The following is a 13,074-nucleotide window of genomic DNA, read 5'->3' on the forward strand; positions in this document are numbered from 1 at the left end:
TTTTCTAACATCAATATGTGCCCCTAGCTTGTCTACAAACCAACCCAAGTATGAGAAAATCATCACTTTTCAGAAAATGTGTGCTCAAACAGGTCGTTTGGAGATTTTCCCTTCATGACATCACAAAAGGCAGTAACCCCTCCCCCAGGTGTGTGAAACTTCTACCGCTAAGTTTTTGTTCTGCCCTCTGAGTCTGCCTTCTCACCGTAAACAATTTGGCATGGTGCAAGAAAGCCAGAGCCACCCAAGCCCTTCTAGAAGAACAGAGCTCATTTGCATTTAAAGCTACAGACACAGAAACAGCCTGTTCTGAGCAGGGCTGAAATAGAGGGGTCTAAAGGCCTGCAAAATACAAGATCAGAGGGGGTTTTTATCAAGAAACTTCATAGGCAGGTTTTGGGGAGATCTGGGATGTATTTAAAGTTGTTGACAAAGGAGTATAATGTGTGACCTTTAATGGAGCAATGCAGATAATATGGAAGATATATTTAATTTCCACATAAAACTATTTCACATCTTTAATCATGCATTTTTTTTCATTGAATCAACTACATACTTTTATAGTGTGAAGATTCTTATATAGATAATTAATTTTTGTAACAATGATTTTCTAACTGTTTGCACAATGTGTTTGCTTCCTTTTTCCATCTTAATAAGACTAAATGTCTGAAATATTAGAGCACTTTCCAAGAACCATATGTTAACCATATGAATATATTTATGTGGTTCTTCCAAGTCTTCAAATATTTATGATAACATATAGTCTGGCTCCATGAATTCTAATTTTATGTTGGAGGGATGCACTGTTTGCTGTTCTATCTACATTGTGTTCAAATATTGTAGCTAAGATGGACATGCAGACACGAGGGTGACAGCACAGCTTCTGCAGTCCAAACACAGATGGTTTGTCTGGCAGCCCCCTTAGTCCAGATTTCCTTAAAGCTTCCGGTGCTTGGGAGCAGCAGATACACCAGGTCTGCTTTAGGTCAGTTAATTTGGAATTTGGCTTCCATGCCTTCATTTACAGGCAAGCTACTTTGGCACAAAGCACACAGAGCAAATTATGTGTTTGTAGTTGTACAATGTGCGGTGCGGCAATGGGCTCTGCTAAGCATACAAAATAGTGTGGTGATGTATTGTCTGCACAGAAAATACAGCAAAAAATCTGTTGTAGCTTAGATTGCTATTGGTCAATCTGGGAAGCATTCCAGACAGACAGAAGAAATTTAAACTATTGTATTTTCTAATTTTGCCAGTTCTGCTACTTTAAATTTTTGTTTACACTACAAAATCACCTGAGTAGTCCAAGTCCACAGTTTTACTCTAGTATCACTAAGCTGCCCTGATGCTGTACTGTCTGACTAACCAAACAGCACTCTTAATAAAGAAAGTGAACTTAAAAATAGAACAAAGAATCTGAAGTGGATTTTAAAATTGATAAACTGATGAGCTGTGGCTCAGTTGGTAGTGTCTCAACCGGAAGGTCGGGGTTAGATCCCCAGCTCCTGCAGCCACATGTCCGACGTGTCCCTTGCCAAAACATGTAACCCCAAACTGCTCCCGACGTATGAATGTGTGTGATTGGGATTAGTTACTTCTGATGGTCACTTTACTGAGCCACCTCTGCCAGCCATCAGTGTGTGAATGGGTGCGCACCTGCGGTGTAAAAGCGCTTTGAGCAGTCAGAGGACAAGAAAAGCGTTAAACAAGCTCAAGTCCATTTACCATTAACCAAACCCTACTTTATATGCAGGGCTTTTCAAACAATCAGTAGGAATCCAATCCAGAATGCAGCAGCCAGAGTCCCTACACAAACAAGATAAATTAACATATCACTCCAGTCCTCAAAATAAGTCATACAATACAAAATCCTTTCATTGGCCCACACAGCCCTCAAAAGTAAGTTTATTTTTGACTTCATCTCAAAACTCAATCTGGCTTTTTTAATCATCAACTATTTTAAACTATTTACCTCAGGTCCATCACAACTTTCCCTACTTTTAATGCTGAGCTAAATCTATCCATTCTTTCAATAGTACACATTGCGATGTGTATGGTTGTATGTGCAGCTGTTCTTTTTGTGTTTGATTGTTATTTGGTGTGTCATGTATGCTTTATTATTTGATTTCTATATCCTATTCATGACGCTGGAAGTAATTGTTCATACTTGTATTTCTGTGTTTTTGACATCATCAAAAGCACACAGAGCTTATGTGTAATGAAATGTGTCTTCTAATAGAATTGCTATTGCTATTGAACATTACAGGAAAGACTGACTTGTTGCCATACGAATCCTGATAACCTGCATGATAGTTTCTATTCAACACCATCAATATTGTTATCCAGTTTAGGAGGATCTTGACCATTAAAAAATGATTATGATTCATTCTTAATACTATAGTCAACACACTAAATGTAGATTTTACTGGTGGCCATCCAGCACATGTTTTGCATGTGTCTCTGACTGATAACCTTGGTCAAGCACAATCAGCAGATCGAAAATATGGCTTATAAACATGGGGTTTTATAATATTCAGCCAAATGCAAAAGGCAGGTCTAGTCTATACAGAAGGATTTTCTGCACCTTTGGATGCCAATATTAATCATTTTATGGTACTTCCTTTTCCTGTATCCCGGATCCATGGATCCTGTTTCATACTCCCTTCCTGAAATGTCCTTTATCGGGTTGGTGGTAAGGAATAAACCTAATGGGGCCATTGGGACTCTGTTAAGAGCCCTATGAAAGATCAGAGAACGATTAGGATTACTCATAATCTTCATTCAAATCAAGGAAAGTGGCACTCGTTTCTGCATTTTTGTCTGTTTTTACATTTGTCATTTGTTTTAATCAGTGTTTCAGCCTGTGCATAATGCTTATAAATAAGAGTGGCTATGAGTCCAGGTTAGTCCAAGGGATTTTATAGATTTTTTCCAACACATTATGGGAATCGCTCTTTTTTAACTTCTTGCTGAGTAGAGCAATGCAACACTTATAGCTGTCAGACTGGCTGTGTTTGTTTGTCTGTAGCCTATATTTAAAGTACCTAGGTCATTTTGTGACTTTAGGCCCAGCTTTACTATTTTGAGTGACTCTTGTTGCTCTTTTGGCAGCATGCAGCTATTTTAAGTAAATAACTCCTAAACTCTACCTGCTCAGCACCAAAGAAATGACAGATACTTAAAAAGATGGATGACATGACAGCTCTCCAAAAATAAAGCAGAAACATTCTGATCGCCCCCCTGGTGATTGTTGGCCGTATAAAGCAGTTGTATTTGCTTTTTAGTAGATTGTCTTTCTTTTGGGATGTATTTCAAGTCTTTATGCTCACCTGTGTGTATGTATGTGCACATCTGTGTGCATGCACCTGGATGTGTGGGATACACAAGATTGTAGGTTGGAACATCCTTTTTCAATCACTTATTTAATTCATATGAGCCATATTTAAAGACATCATAAATAAAATAACAGGGTTTCTTTCAACAATGAATAAATCATGGCTGTCACCCTCTTGTATTCATATTATCGTCTCTCTTTCTCTCCTGCATCCTGTCTCTAGTCATTATTAGATTGTTTATCACAGGGGGAGATGTATTTTACTATATGTTGACACGCAAAACAGTATCCTTTTTATTATTACTATTTTTTTTACAAGCTTTCACCTACTGAGTTTGCCTGTGTAAATTATGTTTACAATAGAACACTCAATGTCACACAACTTTTCCCCCTGATAACTTTAGATTCCATACAAATTGAGGTCCTGAGGAAAATTCAATATACCAGACTGGTACAGAAAAACCAGAAAACATTAAATCACCCTCAAACCCTGCTGACAATCAACTGCAAGAATCCTTACATTGCATGTGTCAAGAAGGCTGTGTTTCAGGCCTCTTTGTCAAATTAAGTCAATTCAGAATTTCCTTTTAAATTCATCATTCCCCTTGACATCAACTCAGAGTTCAGACCAGGAGGCAGAGCTGCAGTCTTACACACTTCTCTGCGCCTCCCTTAGATCTGTCTCCCAGTCACTATAGCTGTAATTCTGAATCTAACTGTAGTTATACTATAGGTACTGTGTCTGTCCCCCAGCCCAGACCTGTTTTTATAAGTCATCCGAACATAGAAAAAAAAGGCGTAAATCGTCAAAATCTCATTAGAATCAAAACTACAAATACGATTTTGCTAAAAGATCAGAAGATTCAGTGTGGACTTTTGAACACTAGGTCCTTAGCATCCAAGTCTCTTTTACTGAATGATCTCATATCAGATCAGCATATTGATTTACATTTTTTGACTGAAACCTGGCTGTGTCAAGATGAATATGTTAGTTTAAATGAATCCACTCCTCCCAGTCATTTTAATACTCATATACCTCGAGACACCGGACGAGGTGGTGGAGTAGCAGCTATTTTTGATTCTGGTCTTCTAGTTAACCCTCGACCAAAGCTGAATTTTTCTTCTTTTGAAAGCCTCGTTCTTAGTCTTTCACATCCAGTTTCAAGAACCTTTCAGCCAGTTCTAGTTGTTGTAGTTTACCGCCCTCCTGGCCCATACTCTGAATTTCTATCTGAATTTGCAGAATTTCTATCAGATTTAGTCCTTAGCAGTGATAGAATAATTGTTGTAGGTGACTTCAATATCCAAGTGGATGTTGATAATGATAGCCTTAGCACAGCTTTCATGTCACTGTTAGACTCTGTTGGTTTCAACCAGGGTGTAAATGAACCTACTCATCGTTTTAACCACACCCTGGATCTTGTTTTAGCTTATGGCATTGAAATCCATAACCTTTTTCTAGAAAATCCTCTTCTATCAGACCATTTTCTTATTACTTTCGGTTTTGTCCTACCAGAATTATCTCTGCTTAATAAAAATGTGCTCTCTAGAAGTTTATCTGATAGTGTTGTGGCTAGATTTAAGGAAGCTATTTCAGCTGCTTTTGATTTAGTATCGTGTTTCAACCCAGTTGGAAACTCTTATGATAGCTTTAGTCCCTCTAAGCTAGATCAGTTTGTTGATAGTGCAGTGGATTCGCTGAGAGTTACTCTTGATTCGATTGCTCCCCTGGAACGGATGGTTGTCAGGCAGCGGAGAAGAGCTCCATGGTTCAACTCAGAAACCTGTACTCTAAAACAATCGTCGCAGAATTTTGAAAGAATATGGCGCTCGACCAAAACGGTAGAATCCCATTTATTCTGGCAGGATAGTCATAGAAAATATATGAAGGCTCTACGTTACGCTCGAGCTGCCTACTACTCCTCTCTAATCGAGGAAAACAAAGGCAATCCTAGATACCTTTTCAGCACTGTAGCCAGGCTGACAGAGAGTCATGGCTCCATTGAGCCTTGTATTCCTTTAGCCCTCAGCAGTAATGATTTCCTGAGCTTTTTCAACAACAAAATTCTAGACATCAGAGACAAAATTAGTAATCTCCTGCCCTTACCTGGTGCAGATACAACTGATACGGCAGGGACAGTTCCAGGACCAGATGTTAGTTTAGACTGTTTTTCTCCAATCGACCTTTCAGAGCTATATTCCATTTTTTCTGCGTCGAAGCTGTCAACCTGTCTTTTAGACCCAATCCCAACCAAGCTGTTTAAGGAAGTCTTCCCCTAGTTAGCAACTCTATATTAGATATGATCAATTTGTATTTACTGGCAGGCTATGTGCCACAGGCATTTAAAGTAGCGGTAATCAAACCTCTACTTAAAAAGCCTACTCTAGATTCAGGAACTCTATCTAACTATAGGCCTATATCCAACCTTTCTTTTATCTCGAAGATCCTGGAGAAAGTGGTAGCTAATCAGCTGTGTGACTTCCTCCATGACAACAGTTTATTTGAGGAGTTTCTGTCAGGATTTAGAGTCCACCATAGCACTGAGACTGCACTAGTTAAAGTTACAAATGATCTACTTCTAGCTTCAGACAGGGGACTTCTCTCTGTGCTCGTCTTGTTAGAGCTTAGTGCTGCTTTTGACACCATTGACCATCAGATCCTATTATACAGACTAGAACATTTACTTGGAATTACAGGGACTGCTTTAAGTTGGTTTGAATCCTACTTATCAGACCGATCTCAGTTTGTACATGTTAATGATGAGTCCTCTATGCACACCAAAGTTTGCCATGAAGTCCCACAAGGTTCAGTGCTTGGACCAATTCTTTTTACATTATATATGCTTCCTCTGGGAAATATTATGAGGAAACACTCCATACAGTTTCATTGTTATGCAGATGATACTCAGCTTTATGTATCAATGAAGCCCGATGGCACCAGTCAGTTATGTCAGCTAGAAACGTGCCTTAAGGACGTTAGGACCTGGATGACCAGACATTTTTTGCTACTTAACTCAGACAAGACTGAAGTTATTGTGCTAGGCCCTAAAAACCTCAGAGAGACTTTTTCTAGTGATTTGACTGTCCTTAATGACATCAGCCTGGCATCTAGCACCACTGTTATGAATCTAGGAGTTCTACTTGATCAAGATATGTCCTTTAACTCTTACATTAGGCAAATTTCAAGAACAGCCTATTTTCACCTTCGTAATATATCCAAGATCAGGAATATCCTGTCGCTAAATGATGCAGAAAAAGTAGTTCAAGCATTTGTTACCTCCAGATTGGATTATTGTAACTCTCTTTTGTCAGGGTGCTCTGGTAAGTCTCTAAAGACTCTTCAACTAGTCCAGAACGCTGCAGCTCGTGTGTTGACTAGAACTCGGAAAAGGGACCACATTACTCCTGTGTTGGCTTCTCTGCACTGGCTCCCTATACATTCTAGAATAGAATTCAAGATCCTTCTTCTCACTTACAAGGCTCTAAATGGCCAGGCACCATCTTCTCTTAAGGAGCTACTAGTGCCGTACTGCCCCTCGAGAACATTACGGTCCCAGAATGCAGGCCTGCTAGTGGTACCTACAGTCTCTAAGTGTACTATGGGAGGTAAAGCCTTCAGTTATCGGGCTCCTCTCCTCTGGAATTGTCTTCCAGCCGGGGTCCGGGAGGCAGACACAGTCTGTATTTTTAAGAATAGACTTAAAACTTTCCTTTTTGATAAATCTTATAGTTAGGGCTGGTGCTGGTGTAGACCAGCTCTTAGTTATGCTGCTATAGGCTTAGACTACCGGGGGAACTGGCACCTTGAGCTCCTCTCTCTCTTTCTCTCTCTCTCGCTCTCTCTCTCTCTCTCTCTCTCTGTGCATATACAGTACATCATATTACTGCATGTATCTATCTGTAAATCTCATTCACTAACCACCTACTTTCCTGGGAGCTCTTGAGCTCTCTTAGGCTCCTCGAGATCGTTGGTTGACGGCCTGCCAGAACAACCCCCCCACCCCCTCCCCACTGGATTGTTGATGGATGATTTGCCTCCCCCCACCCCCTTGCTCCCTATCCTTCTTCCTGCATCTTATCCCATCTCTCCCCCTATCCCTTTCCAAACCCGGCGCAGTCTAGGCCTGTGAAGACTGTTTCGTCATGAGATTTCTGCCTTTTAATAAGGCAGTTTTTTCTTACCACTGTAACTTTTGCTGCTTTGCTAAAAGTGCTTATGATGGATAGGCCGGATCTTTGTAACATAGCAATAAGTAAGGTATTTTACCTGCTTTTTGTAACATAACTATGAGTAAGGTCTTTTTACCTGCTCTTTTGTAATGTTAACAGACAAAGAGTAAGGTATTTTACCTGCTTTTTGTAAAGTGTCTCGAGATAACACTTGTTATGAGTTGACGCTATACAAATAAAAATTGATTAATTGATTGATTGATTATCAGTGCAAGACACCCAGATTAAAAAAACGCCTGGTTCAAGGTGTTCCATCAAAGATGATTCTCACATTATATTCCACTGACTGCTCTGTATCTCTCACTGAAAGTATACTGGTTTTCTTCTACTGAGCTTTCAACAACATCTGAGAGAAACCAAGATTAAGTTGTAAATCCATTCAGAACATTCTATTTCCAAGGCCAGGAATGAACCAAGCAGCAACCTCCAGTGTTGAGAAGTGAAGCCAATGCAGAACTGGAAAACACTGCAGTTCCTCCACTGTCAACTTAAGGCTGGCTGCAAAAGCCCTAGAAAAGTTAAAATGTATTTTGACATAATAAATGAACGTGTTAACAACCATGTTCAGAACAAGTATATTGGGCTTTTCATGCCTTCATTAGATAGACAGTAAAGTGGAAAGTGTCGTCAATCTGGCTTTTATAGCCCTTTTCTAGTCTTCGGACTACTCAAAGCACTTTTACACTGCAGGTCACACCTACACATTCACACCCATGGCAGATGTTGCTATATAAAGTGACCATCAGAAGTAACTAATCCCATTCAGGAGAGACGACCGACTCTACCAACTGAGCCAACTCAGCAGTGGGACATACAGTCTGTGTTAATGTGTTAACATCACCCCCATCATGCCAGACCACTTTATAAAATTAATATTATTTAAGATGGATATATGCTGTATATTACATCATTATTATATTATATTATATTCAATACACTATATACAACAGAATACTGTATCTTATTGCACTATATTATTTTATACTATGTTATATTTAATTTAGTATAACTGCACTGTTATTATTTAGATCACCATATCATACTGCTCTTTTACTGCTGTTTACATAACCCTAAACTTTTTGATCACACAAGTCACTTTATATCATCACTGGCCACTTAAACGTGCCATCCACTACACATAATTCGTAATTGTCCTGAATTGCTCAACTATTTATATTCTTTTGTATAGAACTCCTATTGTTGTTTCTATCTGTATTTATCTTATCTATCCTGTCAATTTTGTATTACTTCTTTTTCTCTGTCTTGCTGCTGCAATGCCCAAATTTCCCCTCTGGGGATCAATAAAGTATTATCTTATCTTATCTTATCTCTTCAGCAACATCTTTATTTATATTTGTTTACTTTACAAAATCTATCAGCAAGTCCTTTTTTCGCAATGAAGAGAAGCTCTACAAATTATTTCAACACTAATACACCCACTACCTCAAAAATATCCCCCCTTTTGAAATTTGACTTTATCAGCTGAGTCATCTCTAACTAAGAGTGTGTAAGATCCCACTTTGTCAAAAAGAGGGGAGTAGTACTGATTACCATATGATAGATGCTGCTGCTATTAGCTATGGTCAGGAATGCAGGGATTTAGCCATTGGATAGGACTGCTCAAAGCAAAGCTGCTGATGACTGATAGGACAAGCCAAGGGAAATTATATGTATGCATTAATGTGTAAATAATACAACTTTACATTTAGGTGCTTCAGCTAAATTAAAAAGAAACACATTATCATGTAATTCACAAGAAATTACAGTTACAGCATATTGACTTGATTCATTATTTCTCTCCAGTTGGTTTGACAAAAAGCTTAAGGTGGTTTCTGTTAGCTAACATTAACAAACTTAAGAATTCATGTTGATATGTAATTGATTTGTAATAATGTGCAGCAACTCCTCTGATATTCTTGCAAAGACCAGAAAATGTTTGGCAGACACAGCAAGAGGCTATTGAAAGAGTGAAGCAGTAGCGGAGCGAGTATGGGGGCAGAAGGTGCGGCCGCCCCGGGCCCACTGTTGTCTCAAGGGGCCCACTTTGAGCCAAATTTAACATGCATTTTGTTATTAAGTTGAATTTTCGAATAAAGTTAGTTTGACTAGGTCTGAGTCTCTCTTTTCTTTTTGTTGCAGCAATCAAGACACACAATGTATTTTGTAGAGCAGAGAGGGGCCCCCCTCCACTGCCAAGGGGGTTCTCAACTTTGGTAGCAAACAGCACCAGCAGGGTGCTGTGGCCTGTTTGTAATGTCATTGATTCCACCTCTTAGCAACCCATTTGCTGGGCCCCCCGCTGCTGTCTGGAGCTTTAAACCCTAACCCTAGCTCCACTAATGTAAACGCTACTAACCAAGCAAATAAACATGTTAGGAGGAGCACCCAGCTGGTTGCAGGAAAGCAACAGTGCTGATGAAAACTTAATTGGTAAGTTGTTTCATCATTATTTGAGATTACGCTTAGATGCTGGTCTTTTGTTTGTGGGTGCATGTGTTGTAGACCGCCGTGTCTGCTTGGTTATCGTACTGTATGACCGGCAGGCCATTGCTGTCACACTGTTTACAAAGTTTGTTGTCGTGCGTGGGTTGATAATGTGTGGTTTTATTGTATTGTCTGTTTGGCTGGATGAGCGTCCAACTTCACTGAATGTCAAACTGTAGTTGCCTTCTATCTTTGGTTTCCCGTCCGGCTAATGAAGTCTGCTTTACTTGTTTAATCGGTGGAATATGCGCACAGACATATCAGCACTTGTTCTGTTTAAATATCAGCAGGTCACTCACTGATAAGTCCCTGTCACTGTAATAGCACCCTTTGTAATCTGCAGCGACATTTCTCTTCGTCCCGCCCCGTCTTGTATCTCCATACAGCTGATATTATACCATAAATGCTACACTATATTACTATATAGGCTACAGCATATGCTATATAGCCTATAGACAGTTTAAGGGCCCACTATTGGTCCCCGCCCCCTCTGCAATGAGCCATAGGCTCCGCGCCTGGAGTGAAGGCATGACTGAGAGTGGGGAGTACTTGGCAGTTTTGCCAGATCACATAACCAGGAGCGGTGCAAAGATTTCTGGGCTCCATGAAATGAAATCACAATGGGCCCCTTCACCACAGCCTAAGCCAACCTTGCAATACTGCTAAAACCACTCTCCCATTACAAAAATGATGCATTAAAAGCTTTCAATAATGCTCTCCAATAAATGTTCAATCCTTCTCTACCTTTTGATTCCACCTGTTTTAAAAGGATACAATCTGTTTTATTTAAATGATCATTAGTATCAACAAGTGCTGAAACTTAAAAAAAGAAAATGTCTATAGGCATTATCGGACTGCAGGAACCTCTTTGTAGTTCTAGGAACCGTTGTACTCCTCCTCCTTTTTAATTCATTCCACGTTGCAGGACCCATGAACTATTTTACTTCCTGAACCCCGTTGACAAGATCCTTTTTAGCTCCTGCTTCAAAGTAGTTACCATGGTGGTGCGAATGCCGACAAATAAACGCTCCCATAATCTGTAGTTCTCAGGGAACTCCCTAGTTGATAGTTCCTTTTCAATTAATTGAACAATTCAAATAAATTAAACTTTGTTATATATGATATATTTGGGATGTGAATAATTTTTAAGCAGCTAAAGGTTTTTCCAATAGTTTTTTAGGATTCAAATTATACATTAAATATCACGTTCACCCCATTTTACCTTTCTTTTGACAGCTTTGACTTTGAGAGAAACAAATCCAACCCAAAAGAATGTTCAGGCCCAATAAGGGCCACTTCCTCCACTTGGTAGTCCGTCCCTCTTTCTCCCCACTCTTACATCTGAAGAGAAGAAATGGGTTAAGGATAAGACACAAGAAGATGCTGAGGAGGAACACTGCTGATCACCTGGTAAGAGCTGGGAAGAGGTAGAGGGCACACGATTAGCATTGCTGACTAGCAGCTGTTCTAGTGCTGTTCAAGCTATTGATATAGCAAACAGTCAGCTCTGCTCAGAATTGGTGATCACAAAGCAAATTGTCCTGTAGACTGGATTGAATAATCCGACAAGTTCAATTGCTAAATATGCAGATCTCGTTACAGAGTGCTCATACAATGATCCGAGAGGACGCTGTAAGCCAGTTTACTGTAAGTTGGGTGCTGGAACTTTGGTGGTCAGCTAAACTCACCACTTCAAGATTTAAATCCTAAAGTGTAGAAGAGCTACCAAGAATATTCTTGACGCTGCTGAAAGGCCTCAAAGTTGCTGTCCAGAAGATGGACTTGGATAGCACCCTTGACTTGGTCTCCAATGGGAGAGTGACTGACTACTTTTGAGTCTGTTTTCCTCTTGTTACATTATTGTTAAATGTTTATCATCATTATGCTGCTGTCATATCTTAACAAAAACTGTCTTGCTTGCATAAAATCAGTGTTTTGATAGATTTTGGCACCCCCTGTGGACATTATCTTTTTGCTGATCTTGACCTGTTCATGTGTAGGTTGTTTTTTAATCATTGAAAATATAATCATGCCTTTTTTTAACAGTCTAATGTTTAACTAATTGAAAATAAACTCTGCTGCTCACACACTCCAGAGCGTCCAAGTTACACTACAAATCCACTTCCAAGTCCTTCTCCTTATCTTCAAAGCGTCTCAATGACCAGGCACCTTCCTACCTTACTGATCTGCTCCACCCCCACATTCCTACTGTCTCCGCTTCTCTGACGCCAACCTCCTCTCGCCATCACTCAGGACCGAGCCTAGGGCGACAGAGCCTTTTCCATTGCTGCCCCTCCCTCTGAAATTCACTCCTCAAACACATTTGTGGCTGTACTGACTTGCCATGATACAAATCACGGATAGAACTGCTTTGATTGATAATATTGCTGCGTGTAACCTTGTTGTAATTTTCTTTCAATGTGATTTGTTTTCCTTGTCATGTGACTTGACTGGCATTTAATAACATGTATAATTATAATTATTATTACGATAAATGTAAAAAAGAAAAGGTCTGTTGTGGCAGCATTCTGTAAGTCCTCTCATCTGGCACCCAGTGGAAGCATTAACAAACATTAAAAATAACTATATAGAAATAATCAGTCTTCTTGCTGATGGTTTCACTTTAATGGGTTATAAAGAGGCACCATCAGTCTGTTTCATAACCAGCTCAAAACTTCTCAAAGGAGCTTTAAACAACATTTTAATAAATGTAACACTCTGCTTTGATTGTTATCTGAGTCACTGTTTTATTGTGAAAATATGAATACTTCTTATTCATATATTTAATTGCAATATTGGTGATAAGCAGATTGTGCAGCTGCATGTCATATAAAGATTTAAATGCGTCTGATTAATTGATGCAAGTTTTTTCACCAGCTCCACAGTGAGTTGGGAGCTTGTGTGCTCCTCGCTGTATTATTCAGGTGACTTTAAAAGCATGTCAACTCAATTACGGAGGTTTTACTAGAAATATCATGTCCTGTCCCACTACCTCAGGAGTAACATCTGGAGAAGGGAAAACCTTG

The sequence above is a fragment of the Labrus bergylta genome, chromosome 7 (assembly GCF_963930695.1).
Source record: "Labrus bergylta chromosome 7, fLabBer1.1, whole genome shotgun sequence".
Lineage (NCBI taxonomy): Eukaryota > Metazoa > Chordata > Actinopteri > Labriformes > Labridae > Labrus > Labrus bergylta.